The following is a 21999-nucleotide window of genomic DNA, read 5'->3' on the forward strand; positions in this document are numbered from 1 at the left end:
ATCCGACTCCAAATGGTAGCTCTTTAATTTTGTTTGTTGGTTTGTTTTCACAGTGTTAGGGAGCCTGGGGCTCTGAGATGCTGGGTAATCAAGTCACCACTCAGTTGTTATCTTCATTCCTACCTTAGCATTTGGAGAGCTGTCAGGGTTTCCCATGTGGCCTCCCTGGTTCACGATCCCACCCATGAAGTCCGAGGCCTCCAGTGTCCCCACACCCTTCACACCCTCAAATTTATCTTCTTAAATGTTTCCATCTTAGAAGGGCATGAAGTTGTATTTCACTTTCGCTTTGTTTCCCAAATGGCTGCTAATGCTGAGAAACTTTGCTTTTAAAGTATGTATGTCTGTATGTTTGTATGTCTGTATGCATGTATGTGTGTATGTATGTATGCATGTATGTATGCATGCATGTCTTCTTCAGAAAGAACTCTTTCAGTTGTGTCGTCCATTTATAGTTGGGTCATCATTTTATTGCTGAATTTTAATGTATTTTGTCTAAGAAATGACTTACTAAATATTTTCTTTACTTATGTAAGTTATATTTTCAATTTCTTAATGGTACTCATGATATATGGAAATTTTTATTTTATTTTTTTTGAGACAGGGTCTCATTGTGTAGCCTTGGCTGATCTGGAACTTACTATATAGACCAGACTGGCCTTGAACTCACAGAGATATGCTGGCCTTTGCCTCCTGAGTGCTGGGATTAATGATTAGAGTTATCACATGTGGCAGTTTTTTTTTTTTCTTATGTTCTAATTTATCTTTTGTGGAATATTCCTTTTAGTATTCAGGTATCTGTACTGGCCTGTCCTTGGGGTTCTGACAGGATATGTCCTCAGCTGCAGCTACTAAGAGCATCACCTGTGTATGTTCATTGTAGTCACCTTTAAAAAGGACCCTGCCCACCTCCCATCTTTTTTTTTCTTTGTCTCCCTCTGTCTATTCCATCTTGCTCCCTCCCTCCCTCTCTCCTTCTTCTCTTCTTACTCTCACACATACTCTCTCCCCTCCCTCCCCCTCTTTCCTCTCTCCTGCTGCTCCTATCCCCTGAGGCTGGTCTCCCCCCTCCCTTTATATGATCCCTATCCCTAATAAAACAGCCCTGTGCTTGAACCCTGTGGCATGGCATCTTTCTCTCACACACTGCTTTTCTTAAATTACAATTCCTATACACTGAGTGATATATGTCACTGTGATTGTTTTAATAAAGAAGCTGACTGGCCAATAACTGGACAGGTAGAGGTTAGGCAGGACTTGCAGACAAAAAGAGAGCATGAAAGAGAACAAAGGAGGACTCTTAGAATCTTGAGGAGACTGAGAAGATGAACTTGCTGTACTGAGGAAAGGTACCAAGCCACATGGCAGAGTGTAGATAAGAAATATGGGTTAATTTAAAATGTAACAGCTAGTAACAAGTCTGAGCTAATGGCTGAGTATTTATAATAAATAAAAAGTCTCAATGTGGTTATTTGGGAACTGGCTTTGGGACAGAAAAGTCTGCCTACAATCTTTGTTTGTTTGTTTATTTATTTATTTACTTTTTACCTTTGATGTCATATCCAAACAACATTTAACCAAAGGTCATGGGGAAAAAAAATCACTCTTATGCTTTCTTCTAAGTTTTATATTTTTAGCACCTATATCATGTGGCTTATTCATTTTGAATTAACTTTTGTATGTATTATAAACTGAGGTTCCAGTTCTATTTTTTCACATCAGTGTCAACTGTCCCAGCCATCGGTTGAAAAGACGACTTTTTTTCCCCTCAATGTCTTGGTACCTTGTTTAATCTTCTACTGTTTTTTAAAAACCTTACTCCCTTTCTCCATCTCTTACATTCTCTCTCTTCCCCCCTCCATCTGTGTGTGTATGTGTGTGTGTGTGTGTGTGTGTGTGTTTATGTGTAAGATAGAGGAAAACCTTGTGTTTTAGTTTCTCCTTTAACCTTGTTTGAGATAAAGTTTCTTTCTTGTTACCTTCTCTGCACACCAGGCTAGCCGGCCCTCTAGTTTCTGGGGATTCTCCTATCTTCACCTCCTATGTCCTGATCATGTCTGAATGTCTGTGTGTTTTAGAGATCTGAAAACTCAGGCCCTCAGGCTTGCATGTTAAAGAGTGAGCTACTTCTCCAGCCATAGCTTTCTATTCTTGAGAACAGATTTTGCGACTCTTGACTTGTTCAAGCTGTGTTGATGGAACATTAGTTAAGCCAGCATAACACAGGTAATAAAACCTTTCTAGAGTCTAGAGAGAGTGAAAATAAAGGGAGGATTCTTGTCACTCAGGGGGAATAACACAAAGACGATAGCCAGGAAATGTCTCAAAAGCTTCTTTGAAAAACAAGCGAGCATTAGTGGGGTTCCAGGAAGGGCCTGTGCTAATACAGCAAATCAGAGCAAGTGTAATATTACCTATTTTCATCATCCTTGCCCTTGCACCTCATTTAGCAAGAAAGATCATGAGTCACCATCTTCTATGGGCCCACCAGGTATTAAACTTTGAAATTTGGGACTTGATAAAAGAGTATACTAAAAAGTCAAATCAAACAGGTGTGGTGAACCTAGATGCCCAAGAGTCTCTGGAAAAGTATCTATACCAACTCACACATGGCCCGAGAAAACCCAAGATGGAAGACATTCAAGTGAATTATTAAGTCAGTATACATGCATCCTATCTCCTTTTCTTTGAGGGTAATACAATCATAAAGCATGAAATACAGAGTGTCAGACATATATTCAATCTTGATTTTGTCACTTTTGCTGGTCAAGTTTCCTAGGTTTGTGCATCTCAGTATTTGTAAAACAGAGACTCCCTCTGTATTCATTTGCTCTTTGCTCAAACAGAATATCTGTCATAGACAACTAAGGGGAGGGAGGCTTGCTTTGTGATTAATATGCCTCATCCACCTTGGCAGGTGGCAGAGAAAACGAATGCTGTCCTCTCCTGGCATCCTTTATCCTTTCATTTTACAGGAGCTCTGGTCCATGGGATGGTGCCAGCCACATTCAGGGTGGCTTCCCCATCAGTTAGCCTGATGGAATGTACTCCATGAAGGGGAACAAATATTGTTTCATATCATCAAATGATGGGGGATGTCTTTCTGTATATATGTTTCTCTTATTGGTTGATGAATAAAACAATTATTGGCCAGTAGCCAGGCAGGAAGTATAGGCAGGGCTACCAGATGAGAATACTGGAGAGAGGAAGCAAAGAGAAGCCACCAGGGAGGCGCCATGTAGCTGCTGAAGGAGTGACATGCTGGATTGTGGATAAACCACAGCCTCGTGGCAATACATAAATTAATAGAAAGTGTTAATAATTAGGAGAGAGCTAGCCAATAAAAAGCTTAAGCCATTGGCCAGTTTAATAATTAATATAGCGTCCATGTGTTTATTTGGGGCTGTGTTTATGTAGGACCAGGTGGGACAGAAACTTTTGTCTACAGTCAATGCCAAGAGGGTGGAGGCTGAGACATTTTTTGTGATGGGCATGTAGTATACATTTGGTCTGTTTGGAGATGTGGCCATAGCATGGTATGGTGCTTCAGAACATGTATTTCTAGATTTATTTTTATTTATGTGAGTGCATAAGCATCTGTGTGAGTATGTGGCCTGAGGAAACCATGAGATGGTGTCATACCCCTTGGAACTGTAGTTACAGGGGGTTGTGAGCCACCCTGTGTGGGGACTGGGAACTGAACCAGTATCTTCAAGAGCATCAAGCACTCCTAATTGCTGAGCTATCTTTTCAGCCCCAGAGTACATATACGTTAAATGAACTAATTACTTTTTTACTTTGAGTCTATCCTTTTTGACAGGAACTCACTATTTTCTGTTCAAGTTCAATCTGGAATAACCCAGTCTTGATATTCATTATCTTGCACTGTTCTTGGAGCTTCTTTGAGTGTAGGTGTGGTATGGATAATCTCTTGTTCACTGCATGATTTTCCTATATGACCATGGTTGTAAAGTCCACTAGGGCCCATCCCGAGAGCAGTGTGACACATTGAAGTAGGTCTAGAGTGCACTGCCCTCTAAAACTTGGCAGCTACTATCACCTTTCAAGAATAACACACTTGGAAGGAGTAAGACTGGACTAGAGTCTGAACTTGCTTATCATTTGGAACAAAACTACCATGAACAGGAAGGGCTCAGTTCCTGCCTAGTTTGATAGTTTGATATTGGTTTCTTCCTCTCTCCCTCTTTCCCTCCTTCTTTCTCTCAGCTAAGGAAAATATTACATTGAATTCAGAAGGGCAGTGATAATAAAAAGTTCTCTGTAAATACCCAGGCTGGGAATACACATATCTCTGAGGCCCTAAACTGTCCAGTTCATTTGGCCACTTAAGGGCTGTATAGTGTTACTGTTTGTCTGTTTTGAGACAGGGTATTATTATGTAATCCACCAGGTATCGATATCACCTAAGAGGCCTTGAACTCATTCTATCCTCCTGTTCCTGCCTCCTATGCTGGTATATAGGCATGTACCAGCAGGCTTGGCACATTGCTTCTTTTGGTGTAGACTTTTTTGATTGCTTTATTTGATCCTGTATATTAATCACTTGTCAGATGAATAGCTGGAAAAGTTTTTTTCCCATTCTGCAGGCTGTTCTGCTAGTTTTTTCTCTTTTTCTCAATGGTCATTTGTTGTATGTAAGTTTACTTCCATTACCTAGTCCCCTTGTAAGAGTCTATAGCTATTGATTAAGCATCACTTCCATGTTGACAATTCCTATAACATTGTTTCTATCCTGACACTCCACATAGAAGCACAAAGATGTTTCTTAGACCCTTCAAAGTCAGCGTGTCCCAAACCAGATTCACCATCTTCCCTGCCACCAAGTTGGCTTCCCTTCTCATATCCCATCCGGAGGACTCTTAAAGCCAGGATCCTGAGAGTACTCCTGGACTCATCTTCTTAGCTTATGATTCCCTATTGCCCTATTTCCCTACACTCAAAATGTTGCTTATTTTGTTTCCCTAAATAGTCTAGTGCTTTTTCTTTTCTATTTTGGCAACAATAACCTCATTTCATTCCTCTGGAATGATGTACAATATCTCCAAAGGTCCTAATTTATTCAGAATTAATACTTATTACCCATTAATTGTTAATACTTAGTACATTATATGTGGGTAACAAATACTTTATTCATTTTGTATTTAATGCATGTGTACTATACTTATATCATTTTCCTCCCTCCAACCCCTCTCACGTCACCTCCACTCTCTCTGAAATTCATGGCCTCTTTCTTTTTATTATTGTTTTACACACACACACACACACACACACACACAAATCTATAAATAACAACCTGCTGAGTCCATTCAGTGTTTATAAGTGTTTATCCTAAAGTAATTGCTGTCCATGTGTTTAAAGGTTTCACTGCTCTGAAATCCTGGTTTTTACATATAATTCATATTTGTTTTTCAATAGGAAAGGAGACATGCAGAAGTATATCAGCAACTTTAAAGTAGGAAGAGAGTCGAGAACAGAATCCACTTTATGTGCTGGACAGCTATTTGCCTGCCTGGATCTGCTATCATTAGAACTTGCAGTGTCCCCGGAGGCCCATGTATTAAAGACTGGGTTCCTAGTGTAGTGGGATTGGGAGGTCATTTGGGATGTGCACAGTCACTGTGGCACCTTCTTTTCTGTCCTATCCCAGCATGAAGTCAGATGTTTCCTGTCACACCTGTTCATGATAAGCCATCGCAGGTCCAAAGCCATAGGACAACCCATCATGGTCCTCAGTGGTTTTGGCTCCTGGTGAGCCAAAAGAAACTTCTTTATAGGAGGATTATCTCAGGATTTGACACAGTGAAATGCCCCACAGCTGGAAAATGTGGACAGAACTATATAGTTAAAAAACAAAAAACAAAACCACTCAGTATTACTAGTGGCACTGAGCATTGAACCGGAAATGAGAGGAAAGTGCTCTACCACTAAGCTAGTCCCCTCTACTCTTTTAAAAGTTTGAGGCAGGGCCTAGCTAAGTTTTCAAGGCTAATTTTGAACTTGCAAAACCCCTTGCCTTAGTCTCCCAAGTAGCTGAGAGTACAGACTTGAGCCACCACATCCTGGTAATAGTCTAAATTAATGGCTTCTTCTTAAACAAGAATAAACTGCAAGATGGCTCAGTGAATTAAAGCACTTGCTCCCAAGCTTGATAAGTTCAATACCTGGTGTCTTAGTTAGGGTTTCTATTGCTGTGATGAAACACCATGACCAGAAGGCAAGTTGGGGAGGAAAGGGTTTATTTGGCTTACACTTCAGCATTGCTGTTCATCACTGAAGGAATTCAGGACAAGAACTCAAACAGAGCAGGAACCTGGAGGCAGGAGCTGATGCAGAGGTCATGGAGAGAGACTGCTTACTGGCTTGCTCACCAGCAGCCCAGGGATGGCACCACTCACCCTTGGTTGGACCCTCCCCCATTGATCACTAAATGAGAAAATGCCTTACGGCTGAATCTCAAGGAGGCATTTCGTCAGCTGAGGCTCCTTCCTCTGATGACTGTAGCTTTTGGGTCAAGTTGACACACAAAACCAGCCAGTGCGTGTTAAAAGGGGATTACTGGTGTCTGCAAGGTGTGCTCTGACTTCCATGTGTGTGCACTGTGGCAAGTACATGCACTCACAAGTGGATACACACACACACACACACACACACACACACACACACACACACATCAAATTTGAAAAGGAATAAACTTCTGGAGTAGAGCTACTTCTGAGAAACTAATCATACGTTCAATGATAAGTCAACAAAAAAGCATGCTCTGCCTAATTAATTACCCAGGCTGTCCTGGAACTTACTATATATTCTAGGCTAGCTTCAAACTCATGCTCCTCTTGTTGCAGCCTCCCGAGTTTTAGGATTCCAGATGTGCAACACTATGTGTGGGAACATGCCATCTTTACCAAGGTCTTTTCAATAAAGCCTCTATTATGAATAGCAAAACCCAAAGCAAGAGAAAATGTCCTTTGAAAATGAACCCTGGATCAGTGAGATGAAGTGCTTGCATGGAGGCCCGAGTGGTCCCCTGACCTTCACGCCCAGGCTGTCGCCTGCACACATATACCAGTTGAGCTATTGCAACATTATGTGCAATAAAAGGCTTCTTTCTTATGGTCTTTCCTGGATCATAGTTGATTTTTATTAGTAGAGCAGGATGAGCTGGGGACACCAAGGGAGATTGAGAAACACAGGCAGAGCAGAGGTAGTTGAGAGGTAGCAGTGCTGATGGCTGCAGAAGCAATAGCAGTGACAGGAGGACCACTGAAGAGTTCCAAGCAATGGATGGAGCAGAAATGATGGGAAGCAGAGGCGATGAACCAAAGGAGGGAAACTGTGAGCCCCAGTCATGGCAAACATTTCAGAGGACTGGCAAACCCCAGGGACAGGGGACTTAGACATCTGGGCCAAGAGCTGTAGAACTAGCAGTTGTCAAGGGTTGGGGATGCTGACATCTTTAGCCTGAGAGCTAAACGTGTCACTGTAGAGCTGAGGGTCCTGGCACTCACAGCCTGTATCAGAGCTGTAACACTAGAATGTACTGTCTGCTGTTGCTGGGCCACCACCACTGAAAACAAGAGAACAGTATCTGTAAAGTGTTGAGACCACTGATACTTAACGACTCCAACCTGAGCACCTAGAACTTAAGTCTCTGCCTTCAAAGGCCCAGAGCAATGTGTGCCTAACCCTCATTGGAGCTGTATGTCTCTTGGCAGCCACTCTAGCCCATAGGTCTTGAGCAATGAAGGGCTCGGGTCCGCCAGCCCTTCTATCCACAACTTCTATACAATTAGGGTGAAAGGACCTGGCTAACTGATAAGTAACGTTTTGACAGAAGGTTGGGTTTTTTGTTTGTTTTTGTTTTTATAGAAGTCTTACTCTAGACTTAGAAGTTTTGACTACATGATAATGTGAAAGCCATAAGCATTCAGTTGATACTAAACCCCAGGGTCTGATTTTGATTTTTATGAGCTAGCCACATGTATGAGATATAATTTTCTCTTGTAATGCTTGACAGCAGTAGTAGGTAACAGCTCCCAGCAGCCATGTGATCACAAGGGCAAGCAACCTACACTCCACAGCATTCTGTGTTGCTAAGGTGGTTGCTAAGGTGGACTGTGCAATAAATGTATTTTTTGAACTATGGCATTTTGCATTTACAATGTGTTTATCAGGACATATAACCAAATCATAAGTCAAGGAACATCTATATTTTAGTCCAGAATTCAGGGAGGATGTTCCTTGGTATTACAGACCTCAGACCAATACAATACATCAGAAGAAATCACGTGATTTATGCATTTAGGAAATTATCCAGACATCACAAGCCAAAAGCAGTGTAAACATCAGGAGGGCCCCTCTCAGTTATTACTCTTTAATGGAGTAGATTTGAGGAAGCAACGTGAGGTATTTGCTTAATTTTCCCTGAACCTAGTTTTCATCTTCGAAAAATGCAAAGATTGGATTTCTAATCTTTAAGACTCTATGTAGCTCTAAACCACTCTTCCCAGGAATCTGAGAATGAAATGAGCTAAATAAAACATCTCTAAATTAGCTTCTAAGAATCAAGAGTAAGTGCTCAGTGTCCATTAAACAGTTTATATCAACATTACTTCGAACAGCTGGTTTTATGACACATTGAATATTTTATATTTTTTGTATGATTTAATTTCATTAAGGATTTCAAGATGATTAATTTCTCCCAATTGGAAGGCTGAGGAAGGAGGATTGAAAGCTTTAGACTAAGCTATGTAGTGAGATCCTGAGTCAGGAGCTAGAAGTAGGGGGACCTCTGAGTCTGAGGTCAGTCAGGTCTACAGAGTTAGTTCCAGGACAGCCAAGACTACACAGAGAAACCCTGTCTCAAGAAACCAAACCAAACCAAACAACCAAACCATCCATCCATCCATCCATCCATCCATCCATCCATCCAAACAAACAACCCCCCCCCCAAAAAAAAAACCCAAACAAAGCAAACTTCTGGATAAGATGGAAGATTTTAATCAGGTTGCAAGGAATGGCTGATTATACTTAGGGAAACCAGGGACCTGGAATGTTTTAGAATTCCATCAGCTGCAGCTCAGTCACCCGGATCCACTTAATCAGCTCTCCAGCAAACTTCACTACCATTTTAGATGGACTTTCTGGGAAAGCAACCAACTCAGCAGCCACTGCAGCTGAAAATAGGAAGACTCTGAAGTTCACTGCAAACCAGGCTACCAGGCTTCTCTCAGAAAATCCACAACAGCTGTATTTTTATCCATGGGGTCCTCAGCAATTGCCATTGGGCTCACCATGTGCACCCCCCCCTCCGTGGGGGACCAGGATACTGTAGGAAGCACAGACAGCCTCTAACCAGTGTCTCCACTGTAGGCTGCCCATGCCAGCAGGGTGCAGTTGCAGCACCTGCACCTGAGCAAACAGTGCCTTGGCTGGTCCCAACTCGAGAAAACTACACAGCAGAGGACCTGAGAATCCAGGAGAGACAGAGCTAGTTAAAATCAAGTTTATCCCAGAGCAGAGAGATTGAAAAATAACACCCAAGCAGAGGATTCATTATCTTGTATCTCCAATCAGCCCTAGCTCCCGCATAGCTACTGCTTATTTGGGCCAATGGAACTAGCTAGCACTTTCACCTACTGTTCAAACACTTCCTTTAAAACAGTTACAACAACAACAACAACAAAACCCCACTATTGCCCTGATACCAAAAAGTTGCTGGTCAGCTCCCTTGATGAACACAGACACAAAAATTCTCCATATAACACTTGCAAATTGAATTCAAGAATACACCAAAAAGGCTGTTCCCCATGACCAAGTTGCCTTTAGTCTAGGGGTTCAGGGATCAGTAAATATTAATGAATGTAATCCATCACATAAGTGAACTAAAAGCAGAAATCACATGATCATCCCAATATATTCAGAAAAGACCTTTGACAAAACTCAATATAACCTTGGGAGAAAACCCTTTGAGAGACTAGTGGTGGAGGGAACATATCTCAAAATAATAAAGGTCACATACAACACATGTATATATAGCCACGAACATATTAACTAGACGAAAACTGAAGAGTATTCCCATTGAGATGGGCAACAGGACAAGGGTGTTCACTCTTGCCGTTTCTGTTCAATATAGTGCTTGAAATCTTAGCTAGAGTAGTTAGACCAGAGTAGCAACAAAAGGGATACATGCAGAAGAGGTCAATGAATCCCTATTGGCTGATGATAAGATTCTACTTACGAATGACCCTCAAAACTACAACAGAAAATTCCTAGAGCTGAGGAATGGTTTCAGCAAAGTGCTAAGTTGCATAATTAACATATCCAAATCTGTGGCCTTTTTACATACCAATGACACACACACACCTGAAAAGAAATCAAGGACACAACCCCATTCACAATTGCCTAAAATTATTCCTTGGAACAAACCTAACCAAGGAAATGAATTATTGATAAGCTGAAAAACAAAAATGGGGTGGGGGAGAGGTTCAAGATAGGTTTCTCTAACAGTCCTGGCTGTCCTGGAACTCACTTTGTAGACCAGGCTGGCCTCAAACACAGATCTGCCTGCCTCTGCCTCCGAAGTGCTGGAATTAAAGGGCATGTGCCACCACTGTCCAGTTTATAAATGGGAAACTTAAAACATTAAAGAAACTGAAGTCAGAAGATGGAAAGACTGCCTAGTATGGATTGGTAGGATTAATATTGTGAAAATGGTCATTGTACCAAAATCAATCTAAACGAGTGTCATTTGCATCAGAATTCCAATTCATCTTTTACACAGAAAAAAAAAAACTTAAAATTAATAATGGAGCAAAAAAGATGCCAGGTACTCAAAGTGATCCCAAACAATAAATACTGCAGGAGGTATCACTGCTCCTCATTTCAAATTCCACTACAGTGCTTCAGTGATTAAAAACAGCATCACACCGCCACAAAGTAGACATATTGGACAAAGGGACAGACTAAAGACTCAAATATTAGTCTAAATACATTTATCCACCTAATTTTTTGACAATGATAACAAAAATACACATTGAAAAAAAGGCAGCATCTTCAACATATGGGCTGGGGCTGAGCAATGGTGGCACATGCGTTTATTCCCAGCACTTGGGAGGCAGAGGCAGATGGATCTCTGTGAGTTCGAGGCCAGTCTGGCCTACAAAGCTACACAGAGAAACCCTGTCTCCAAAAAAAACCAAAAAACCAAAACCAAACAAACAAAAATGGTGCTGGGAAAACTAAATATCTACCTGCAAAAGAATGAAAACTGGGTATCTTTCCTGTAGAAGAATGAAAGTTGATTTTTTTACAGTTTTGGTAAAAGATTATTTTACATTTATTAGCATTTTGCCTGAATATATGTATGTGCACCACATCTATGCATTGCCTGCAGAGGCCAGAAGAGGGCATTAGATCCCCTGGAGCTGAAATTATGGATGGGTGAGAGCTACAATGTCAGTGCTGGGAACCAAACCTGAGTCCTCTACAAGAGCAGCAAGTGCTCTTAACTGCTGAGCCATCTCTCCAGCCCTGAAAGTTGATTATTTCTTACCGTGTACAAAAATGAATTCCAAATGTACCAAAGACTTGAATAAGAGACCCAAACCTCTGAAACTTCTAGAAGAAGGAATCCACTTCAGGGTATTGAGTCAGAGAAGGCCTTTCTGAATAGGATCTGGTTTTGCAATAAATACAACCAACAATTATCAAGTTGAGTGTTGAGAAATTAAAAAGTTGCTGTACTATGTAATCAACTAAAGAGGTAGCCTACAGAATTTGAAAATGTTTCTTTTTTTGTGTTTGTTTGTTTTGACAGATATACATCTGTATGTAGGATGCAAAAATAACTAAACACAAAGCAAACAATCCCATTAAAAAGTGGACTTTGGAACTGAACAGAGTTCTCAAAAGAATAAATATAAATGATTAATATTAAACATTGTAAAAAGTGCTCATCATCCCCAGCAATCAGAGAAATGAAAAATAAAACTATACTGAGATTTCATCTTACCCCATTCACAATGGGGTATCAGGAAAACTAAAACCAACAAATGCCAGCAAGGATGTGGGGGAAGGGGTTGTTTATCCACTGCTGGTGGAGTATAAGTAGGTGCAGGCCCCTTGGAAGTCAGTGTTCAGACTCCTCAAAAAGCTAGAGAGAGATATACCATATCATACAGCCATAGCAATCCAAGGCATATACCCAGAGGACTCTCTAAACTAGTTCAGGGTTCCTTGCTTTTTCATGCTCATTGTCATTCTAATCACAACAGCTAGGAAATGGAGTCAACACAATGGAATTTTATCCATCTGCAAAGAAAAATGAAAATATGAACTATCTAGGAATTGTGTTAAGACTGGAAAATATTCAGTCAAGTAAGGTAATCCAGGCCCAGAAGGACAAATGCCACATGCTCTGTTTCATAGGTGGATCCAGCTTGGACTTAGATATGTGTGTGTAACTTGTGGTATCTGTAAAAGCCAGGCTACCAAAGCTGGACAATTGCAGATAGGTTTAGAAGGATCCTAGGGAAGGGGGATAGTAGAACACCAGTGATATAAAGAGAAAAAGGGAACAATGGGAGGTGTTAAGTAAGGGGAGGTGTGGGATTGCACAGGAAAGCATTGTGGGAGAGGTAACTAACACTAAGGAAATTTGAAAACGCCCCTTGGAAATCCATTTTATAAGCTCATTGAAAAACAGATTTTAAAAAGTTTGAATAGACAGGTGGTAATAGTGCATGCCTTTATTCCCAGCACTTGGGAGGCAGAGGCAGGCAGATCTCTGTGAGTTTGAGGCTAACCTGGTCTACAAAGCTACAAAGAGAAACCCTGTCTCGGAAAAGTCAGGAAAAAAAAAGTTTGAAAAGAAGTACCCTAGACAGAGGTATTATTCTCCTTTCTAGAAACCATCCCAGTACCTGATGTGGGATACTTTCCTCTGTGTTGTTGGTCAGAGGCATCCCAGCAATTCCTAAAACAATACAGGCTTTTTGCCATTGCTCTTGATTACCCATCAGAACATAATAGTGAGACTATTGCTGAAGACATTACACACTTTAATCATAGGATATCCAAGCCAGTACTGAACTGGACGTTTCCTCCCTGCTGACTGGCTGAAAAATTCTTTGTATGCTACCAGGGGAGAAGAGTCGTCAACAGTTTTATTCAGCTGTGAATTCTTGAGAGCTACAGTAATGATTGACCTGGAAAGATACCACCAATGTTGCAATAGTCGCATGAATGTTATGGGGGTAACTGGCTGCTTTGCATTAGATAGAAGGCCCACTCCACAAGAGAGAACTCATGCCTAGTATCATAAACCTGGCCAGGAATCTGGCTGGAGAGGTCATTAGCTCTAGGGGATAGCCTACTACTATTATTGTGCTAAGTACAGTATCAAACTGCATTCAAAATAGTTTTGTCTATATTCATAAATTAATGCAGCTCTCAACTCTGATCTGAGATGCTTCTCTTTGCAGTGGGCAATGCAAAGAAGATGATACCATGGAGTCCTCAGCAGTAAACGGGTGCTTATGTTGTGGGGTATTTGTACACTGTGTGAAGGTGTATTTCTGTGATTGGCATAATAAAAAGCTATATGACCAATAGCTAGAAAGGAGGAGGTATAGGCAAAATTTCCAGGGAGAGAAAGGGAGAGGAGGAGAGGAAACAGGAGATGCAAGATGGAAGAGAGGTAACACCACATGATGGAAAATAGGTTAGTATAATGTGTTAATTTAAGATGTAAGAGTTAGTTACCTAAGGTACAGGCCAAGCTTTCACAATTAATAAGAAGTCTCCATGTTATTGTTTGAGAGCTGGCTGGGAGGACAGAAAAAGACTTGTTACATGTTTATATCACCTCTCTCCCAATGTACCCAAGTTACAGGGTACATTGCAGAAGAAATGGCAGAAAGTTTGTAAGAGCCCAAGGTCCAAGGTCAGGGAGAATTGCTGAGAATACTTTTTTAAATGGGTGCTACTCACAAACTTACAGTAACTATGGTTAACTGCATAAGACCTGAAGACCTCTACAAGGTCAAGACAACCAACATTCCAGAATGGATAGCAGAGGGACACATGAGGTACCATCCTTAGCTGAGGAGCTATTGCCAGTCAATGGCCACTGGGTTACTCTTGAGAGGGATAGCCATTTTTCTTCAGTGGTGTGGCTCATGATAGGTTGCTCATACTCTGGGTGGCTCCATACCCATGGGAGTAGTTGGAGTGTTAGTTTGATTTAATGAGTTTAAAAAGAAAGGAGATAAGAGGAGGTTGGAAAGGGAGTGTGTGCGTGAATGTGTGTGTGTGTGTGTGTGTTTTAAGAGTTCAGAATGGTTCAGAGGGGGGGAAATTGTGGGATGGATATGAGTAATACACTTTATACATCTACAAAGTTCTCAAAGAATAAATACTATATAAAACAAATACATGAATATTTAGGAGAAACAGATTATAGTCTTCTATCATAAAACTTAAAAAATAACAACACAAAATTACCTAGTATGAGCGGTGGTATTTTGGAAAACATTCAGGTTGGAGTCCCGACTCTACTATTTTATAAATGGACAGCCCTGGCCAGGTACAGAATGGTTGGATTCAGTTTTGCATATGGAATAGAGACCCTACTCTTATCTTCCAGTACATAAGCCACTCTGTGCTCTACAAATGCCAATTCTGTTGTCCTGCCTGCAAGATATTGATGATGTTTTATGAAAACCAAACCCTTGGTAGGGCAGCACCATGTGTCACCATGCTGACCATGCTTTCTATGTGTCAGCATTACTCTCTACCACATACAGGTGACTGATAGACCTTTTCAATTCAAAGTGTTGTTTTTACGCCATAGCTTTTTAAGGTCCAAGATTAAGACATAACTATAACCAAGAGCATTTCAGGGGAGAACTCAGATAAAATGAGACTCAACAATTTCACCTTGGCCATCACAGGCAGTATCTACCAGAAAGATAGGAGAAAAGCCATAAAATACAAGGCAAAGTGTAGTGCTGGTACCACTCCCACCTTCCTCAGTGAGAGCAAATCAAAGCCCTTGGAAAGAAGAATTCTGGGTCTCTTTAATACTATTACAGATACTGTGCAAACAAATGACGCCTTGCTCATTGATCATCACAGGCTCTCTACTTTGTAAAACCAAAGGAACCTCATATTCAAAGGAACCTTATTATCTTCCCCTTTTCCAGAAACTACAGAAAAGCTGGTGACATTATCATTAAGCCAACAAGCTGACATAAAGAGCTGCTTCTTGGGGTTCAAAATCCAGACTCTACTGAGTAAAAAGCACATATTGACAGAAACGAGGATGCAGGTTGCTTGTGAACAATGAACCTTGTAGCTATTTAGATGGGTGTGTAGTTAGATAAATGCATCTGCCTTCCAGCTTTGATGGCTATACTAATCCTGAAGCCAAATGGAACCCAGGGTGGGGCGACTCGGGAAGCAGTGTGGGGAGAGGGGCAAAGAGAAAGAACGGAAGGAACGGAAGCAACGGTTGCTGAGACCTTTCAAGAGGCAGCTGCTCTTAACCTTTTTAAATTTCATCTTACGAAGTCCCACCTTTCCCTGACTGAAGTACAAATCTTTATTTATTTTTAGTTTTCATTTAGGGTGGGGCTTGTTTCCAAGGCCACTCCCTCTGGATTCAGACAGGTTCCCCCCTTTCAGGTTCTCTTTCCTAGGGCCAAGCTTTAGCTTTACTCCATGCTTTTAGTGACTGAGGCCAAATGATGGCTGGAGGGGCTGTAGCAAATGTCTCCCTTTACCAGACTTCCTGGCCTAAAGAACGAATCTTGTTCTTGGATTTGTGGAGCCCTAGCTAACAAGGAGTGACAAATAGGCTTCAAGTGAGCATAAGTCAAGCTGGCAGCCTGAAAACAACTCGGGGTCTCCGCAGCAGGCATGCCACCTAAGTTGGAGCCCCCTGCTCCACCCAGGAGGAATGGATAACCAGACTTCGCACCTTCGCGTCACTCGGTAACATTGTGGACCCAAATCACTCCGGGACCTATGGGCACAGTGCAGAGGAGCAACTTCCGCGGGGACTGGTGAGCAAGACTGCTCCCAGCCCCAAAGTGGCGACCAACGGCATTGGGTATCCTCTTCACTCCAGCACCCTTCCTCCAAACCGTGTGCCCTTATCTGTCTCAGTCCCCTTTCTGGCGTTCCCCCTCCCGATCCGCGCCTCCCTTCCTAGGTGGAACTCCCTCAGTCAGTGCCTCTCTTTCTCCCGGCCCGGAGCCCCTGCCCCAACGTGACTTCTGACCTTTTCCCGAGCCTCAGAGGTGTCCACTTGTCAGCCTCGGTCACGGATGTGGCCGCGGGTGCCCAGGAGGTGCAGGCGTCCGCACCCCGCCCAGCCCAGCCCCGCCCGCTGCAGGCGCTGGCAACCACTGAGGGCCCTACCCTGCTAGCACGCAGGTAGCCCCACACTGCGCTTGCTTTCACGCCCCTTGACCCTGTTTCAGAGAGCAGTTCCTTCCCTGGACCATAGGCACTTCCTAGAGAGTGTGCTCCTGAAGCCCAGGCTCCTGGCTCATCCAGGTGGACTACTTATGGAGACTTCCTCCTATGCAAAGCAAGTCCTGTCTTGGTGAATTTCTCCAGCCAGGGAACCACAGCCAGCACACTCGGGACAAGTGGCCAAGGACTGCTCACCTGCTCAGGAAGGTTCTGGTGGGTGGACTTATGGAGACTTCCTCCTATGCAAAGCAAGTCCTGTCTTGGTGAATTTCTCCAGCCAGGGAACCACAGCCAGCACACTCGGGACAAGTGGCCAAGGACTGCTCACCTGCTCAGGAAGGCTCTGGTGGGTGGTACACACACAAGCAGATGCCCCCCCCTTTTGTCGTCATCCATCCATCCATCCATCCTTCCATCCATCTGCTCTGTGCACATTAGACAAAAATCTGAAATGCGTGGGTCTCACTGTAGTGTTTAAAATGCTATGATCTTTGCAGCTGTCTGTAGATGGACTGTATTCTGCATTCTCGGTGCTGCTCCTTATTCCCTGAAGACATGAGGGAAGGCTAACAGTAAGGGTTTTGTTTCATACACTGGTAAGAAACAGGGAGGGTTACTAGCAGAGGAACCTATGAAAAATTGCTCTATATTCTAAAAAGGTACTTTAATAAACACTACTGTCAGCTTAGGAAATAGTACTTGCTGAGAGGTGTAAGGCCTCATCCTGGAGTTTGTCCACACCTGCAGATTTTGAAATAGAGGAAAGGGAGGAACCCTACATAGTCATCATTCTGGGAGAGGCTGCTCTTGGTCACCAGATCCTTCTGGGGCTTTGTGCTCAGTAATATTTTATTTCCTCTGTAGGCAAAGGTCATGAGACAGATGTGTGTCATTTTAATTATATAGCTTCTGAGTAGCAAAGATGCTTTTAAATTTTCATTTTTATTTTATTTCTTGTTTTTTTTGAGACAGGGTTTCTCTGTGTAGCTTTGGAGCCTGTCCTGGAGACCAGGCTGGCCTCAAACTCACAGAGATTTTCCTGCCTTTGCCTCCTGAGTGCTGGGATTAAAGGAATGTGCCACCAGCTTAAAACTTTCTTTCTTTCTTTCTTCCTTCCTTCCTTCCTTTCTTTCTTTCTTTCTTTCATTCATTCTTTCTTTCTTTCTTTTTAAGGTAAGGATCTTATGTAGTCCAGGCTGGCCTCAACTTTGCCATGTAACCAAAGATGACCCTGGACTTCTGATCTTCCTACCTTGAAAGCACAGGTATTCCAGGTTATCTTTTGTGTCTGGTTTATGTAGTTCAGGGGGTCGAACACAGTGCTTTATGCAAGCTAGGGAAATGCTCTACCAATTGAACTTCAACTACAGTGCAGAGATAGGTGTGTGTGTGTGTGTGTGTGTGTGTGTGTGTGTGTGTACGTGGAGGCAGTGGTCTGTGTTGGGTGTCTTCTGTCACTTTCCACATAATTTCTTTCAAAATTTTTTTATTAATTTATTTTTTACATTCCATTCCCAGTTCCCCCTCCCTCATCTCCTCCCTTCCCCCCACCTCCCATCTGCTCCTCAGAGAGCCTATAAGTCTGTTCCATCATCTTGTTGTTCCATCATCTTGTTGAGGCAGGATCAAGGCACCTCTTCACCACTACACCCCTGTGTCTAGACTGAGCAAGATGTCTCTCCATATAGAATAGGGTCCACTAAGTCAGTTTGTGTGTTTGTGTTAGATCTTGGACCCACTGCCAGTGGCCTTATACATTGTCTCAGTCATGCCATTGTCAATCCACAAGCCCAGAGAAGCTAGAACCCTCTTCCAGAAACAGAGGGAAGCAGATGCAGAAATCCACAACTAACTGAGGGAGGAGCAAAAATATGAACAAAGGAGTCAAGACCATGATGGGGAAACCCACAGAATCAGCTGACCAGAGCTAGGGAGAGATCACTGACTCAGGTCTGACAAATGGGGAACCTTCATAAGACCAAACTAGACTCCCTTAATATAGGTCCACCTAATTTCTTGAGACAAGGTCACTCACAGAACCTGGATCTTTTTTGTCTATTCAGTTAGACTATTGACCGGCAAGCCCTTGAGGTCCTCCCTCTCTGTGGTGAGATGACGGGGATGTGTGGCGCCCTTCATGCCCAGCATTTTACATGAATTCTGGGGATTTGAACTCAGGTCCTCCTCCTTGCACAGCAAGCACTTTACCAATTGAGCCACCACCCCAGCCCTGAGATACTTAACATCAAAAAACCAGAACTTAAAAAGATCTCTACCTCAAAGTTAGCATCCAGATATTAAGGAAAGCCAGTTTTTAAATATAACTTTGACTGCCCTCGACCTCATTGAGACCAGTTTCAGTGACGTAGTTAGTTAACAAAGTCTCAGGAATTCAAATTCAAAATAATACAATAATATAATTTATCATAAAATTGTTTTTTGACAAAGAAGAAACTCTTTGGTGGTGACATTTATTTGTATAATCACACCATTCAGGATCAAGAGACAAAAGGATTTCAAGTTCGAGGACAACCAGACTTCACAGACTCTCAAAAGACAAAAGCGGGGCTGAAGGGTGACTCAGCAGTTAAGAGCTCTGGCTGCTCTTCCAGAAGACCCGGTTCAATTCCCAGCACCCACGTGGCAGCTCACAACTGCTCGTAACTCCAGTCTCAGGGGATCCGATACCCTGTTCTGTCCTCTTCAGGGACTGCACACATGTGGTACAGGGACACGCACACAGGCAAAACACCCACACACATAAAATCAATATAAGTAATAATTAAAAACATAACACAGAGAAATATAACAGACTAGTACTTGGAATGGTATTTTCAGTCTCAGAAGGACAAATGTTGCATGCATTTCTCCATATGTAGAATTTAAATAAATAAGCACAAAAGTCAAAAGGAGAGACTATGCGGAGGATGGGGTATCTAAAGTAAGGGGAAGGGAGAAATGTGAGAAGAGAGGGGAGAAAGACAAAGTATTGCCTGCTTCCAAGCAGGGTTATATGAGAGAGCTGTAAGAAGTGGAGGGAGAGGACTGGGCAAACATGAGCAGGTTACAGTGATGCCTGTGTATGAAAATATCATCCGAAACCCATAATTCTGTGTTCTAACTAAAAACAAATAAAAGAATGGCATGGGAAATAGTTGATTTTGTAGATGATTTTATAGCTGTTCTTTTATCACAGGGGCTGGAGAAGTGGGTCAGCAGTCAACAGTGCTTGCTGCTCTCCTGTAAGACCTAAATTTGCTTTCCAGTATCCACATTGCACAGTTCACAGCTGCCTGTAACCAGAGCTCCAGTGGACCTGATGCTATTTTTTTGGCCTTTATAGACACCTGCACATACACGGTGAGCACATACACGGTGAGCACTCTCTCTCTCTCTCTCTTTCTCTCTCTCTCTCTCTCTCTCTCTCTCTCTCACACACACACACACACACACAGTATTTTAAAGCTCTAATCACAAGTAGATTGCTATCCAGTCTCCCCTTGATCATCATGCTGCTAGCAGGACACATGGCCATTCACAAGGACTATTTTTCCCAAGGAGGAGTTGGATAACTAAGTTCAGGTCATTGAGCTGAGGGAAGAAGACAGAGAACTCATAGCAAATGTCCTAAAAGTAAGGGATGAACCCATCCTCATTCCTTTCTCTTACCTGTGACAAAGTAGTGTGGCAATCTTGGACCAGGAGCTGTCACTAGTCAAGAGTCTAACTGTGTGTAGAGGAATCTTCTGATGACCTGTGGAGTGGCCATCTCCAGACTTATGTGAAAAAAAATTATTCTGTGTAAGTCTTGGCTATTTCAGAGTTTTGTTATATGTAGCTAAATTCATACTCTAGTGAGTGCAAAACAACTTCTCTCTTGCTTTATAATATTGAAGATGGGCTGAAAGAACATCAATAATATTCACATTGCCCATTAATGTAGTAACCACAGTTTAGGGTTTCCACTGTATAGAACTAACAGATAATAAGTTTTGAAACAAGGTTTCAGGTAGCCTGAGCTAGCCTTAAACTTGTTATGACCTTAAGCCCTTTATCCCCCTTCCTGTCAGGATAGTTGAGATGGTCTGAGATGGCTGTGTGCCACCACACCCAGTTCAATAATAACAAGCTTATTAAAGTCTTTAAAAAGTCTACCTTTATTTTAGTTATGTGTATGTATGGGTGTGGGTGCCTGTGATTGTGTGGGTTATGTACTGCTCTCAGAGGCCAGAAGAGGGCTGGAGCTGGAGTTACAGGTTGTTGTGAGCTATCTTAACGTGGGTGCTAGGAACCAAACTTGGGTCCTCTACAAGAGCAGTACTTGTGCTCCAGCACCAAGAACTTTGGATCATATGGTAGAATTATTTACAATAGCAAATGTGTTAGTGTGGGAGTAGACATATTACAGCATGCTCATTCTATGACATACTGTTTATTTCTGATATACAGTACTGAAGAAAATGAATTGCTATCTATTGAAAAGGAAAATAGTCATGATACATTGTTAAAGTAGAATATTTGCAGGCTAGGTAGGGGTTTTGCATTCCTTTTTTTATATTGTGGTAGAATAAATATAATGTAATGTACTATTTAAACTATTATTTGATTTTAGAGCTCAGTGGCATTATGTGTCTTTACAATGCTGTATAGCCACCATCACTATCCATCTTCATAATTTCATGGCAAAACTCATCCATCAACCAGGGACTTCTCTGACCTACTTCTTGTCTCTGTGAGTGTGACGGCCGAAGGTATCTCACATTACTGGAGTTCTATATTTCTTGTCTTTGTGTGCCTAGCTAGTTTCACTTAGCATAATACTTTCAGATTTTATCTGTATTCTATAATGTATCAGATTTTCTTTTTTTATTTTTGCTTGGTAACATTCTATTGTATATTTATAAAATATTTAATTTATGTACTCATCTCATGGTAAAAATATGGCTTGTTTCTACATTTTGGCTATTGTGGATAAGGTTGTTCTGAACAATTGCATACAAATATCTGAGTATCTGCTTTCAGTTCTTATTAATAAATCCAGAATCTCTCTCTCTCTCTCTCTCTCTCTCTCTCTCTCTCTATCTATCTATCTATATCTATATCTATATCTATATATCCCTTTTTCTGAACTCTCCAAACTCCTGCCTGCCCCAGAGCTTGGCCTTTAACTCGGAGATCCTCCTGCCTTACAACCCGAGTGCTAGTTTTAGCGAGTGCTAGTTTTAGAGTTGTGTTCTAGCATGTCTTCCTTTCTCTAAGTCCTAAAATCAAATCCTATTTTACCAGGTCTATCTTTGGATTCCTCATTCACTACTCTCCAGCTCTCTTTCAACAGCCTAAAATCTTAAGTCATGATAGATTCCCCCTTCTAGTCTGTTTACCTTTCTTTTCTTAATTTCATCAGTTATAAATTCTTGCCAGATCTTATCTGTGTTGGTTTGAATGGGCATGACCCTGATGAGCTCCTATATTTGAATGTTTGGTCCCAGTTGGTGGAAT

General features: G+C 41.9%; 1 protein-coding gene across 1 annotated transcript in view; it reads right to left on the reverse strand.

The window, feature by feature from the left end:
- Positions 1-16401, reverse strand: part of Tmem45b (transmembrane protein 45B) — a 34911-nt gene extending 18510 nt beyond the window's left edge. The window contains exon 1 of the mRNA XM_051197180.1: positions 16304-16401. The gene's annotated coding sequence lies outside the window, so the exon portion shown is untranslated. The remainder of the gene's footprint in view (positions 1-16303) is intronic.
- Between the last annotated feature and the right edge of the window lie 5598 nt (positions 16402-21999).

Source organism: Phodopus roborovskii, unplaced genomic scaffold, assembly GCF_943737965.1.
Source record: "Phodopus roborovskii unplaced genomic scaffold, PHOROB, whole genome shotgun sequence".
NCBI lineage: Eukaryota > Metazoa > Chordata > Mammalia > Rodentia > Cricetidae > Phodopus > Phodopus roborovskii.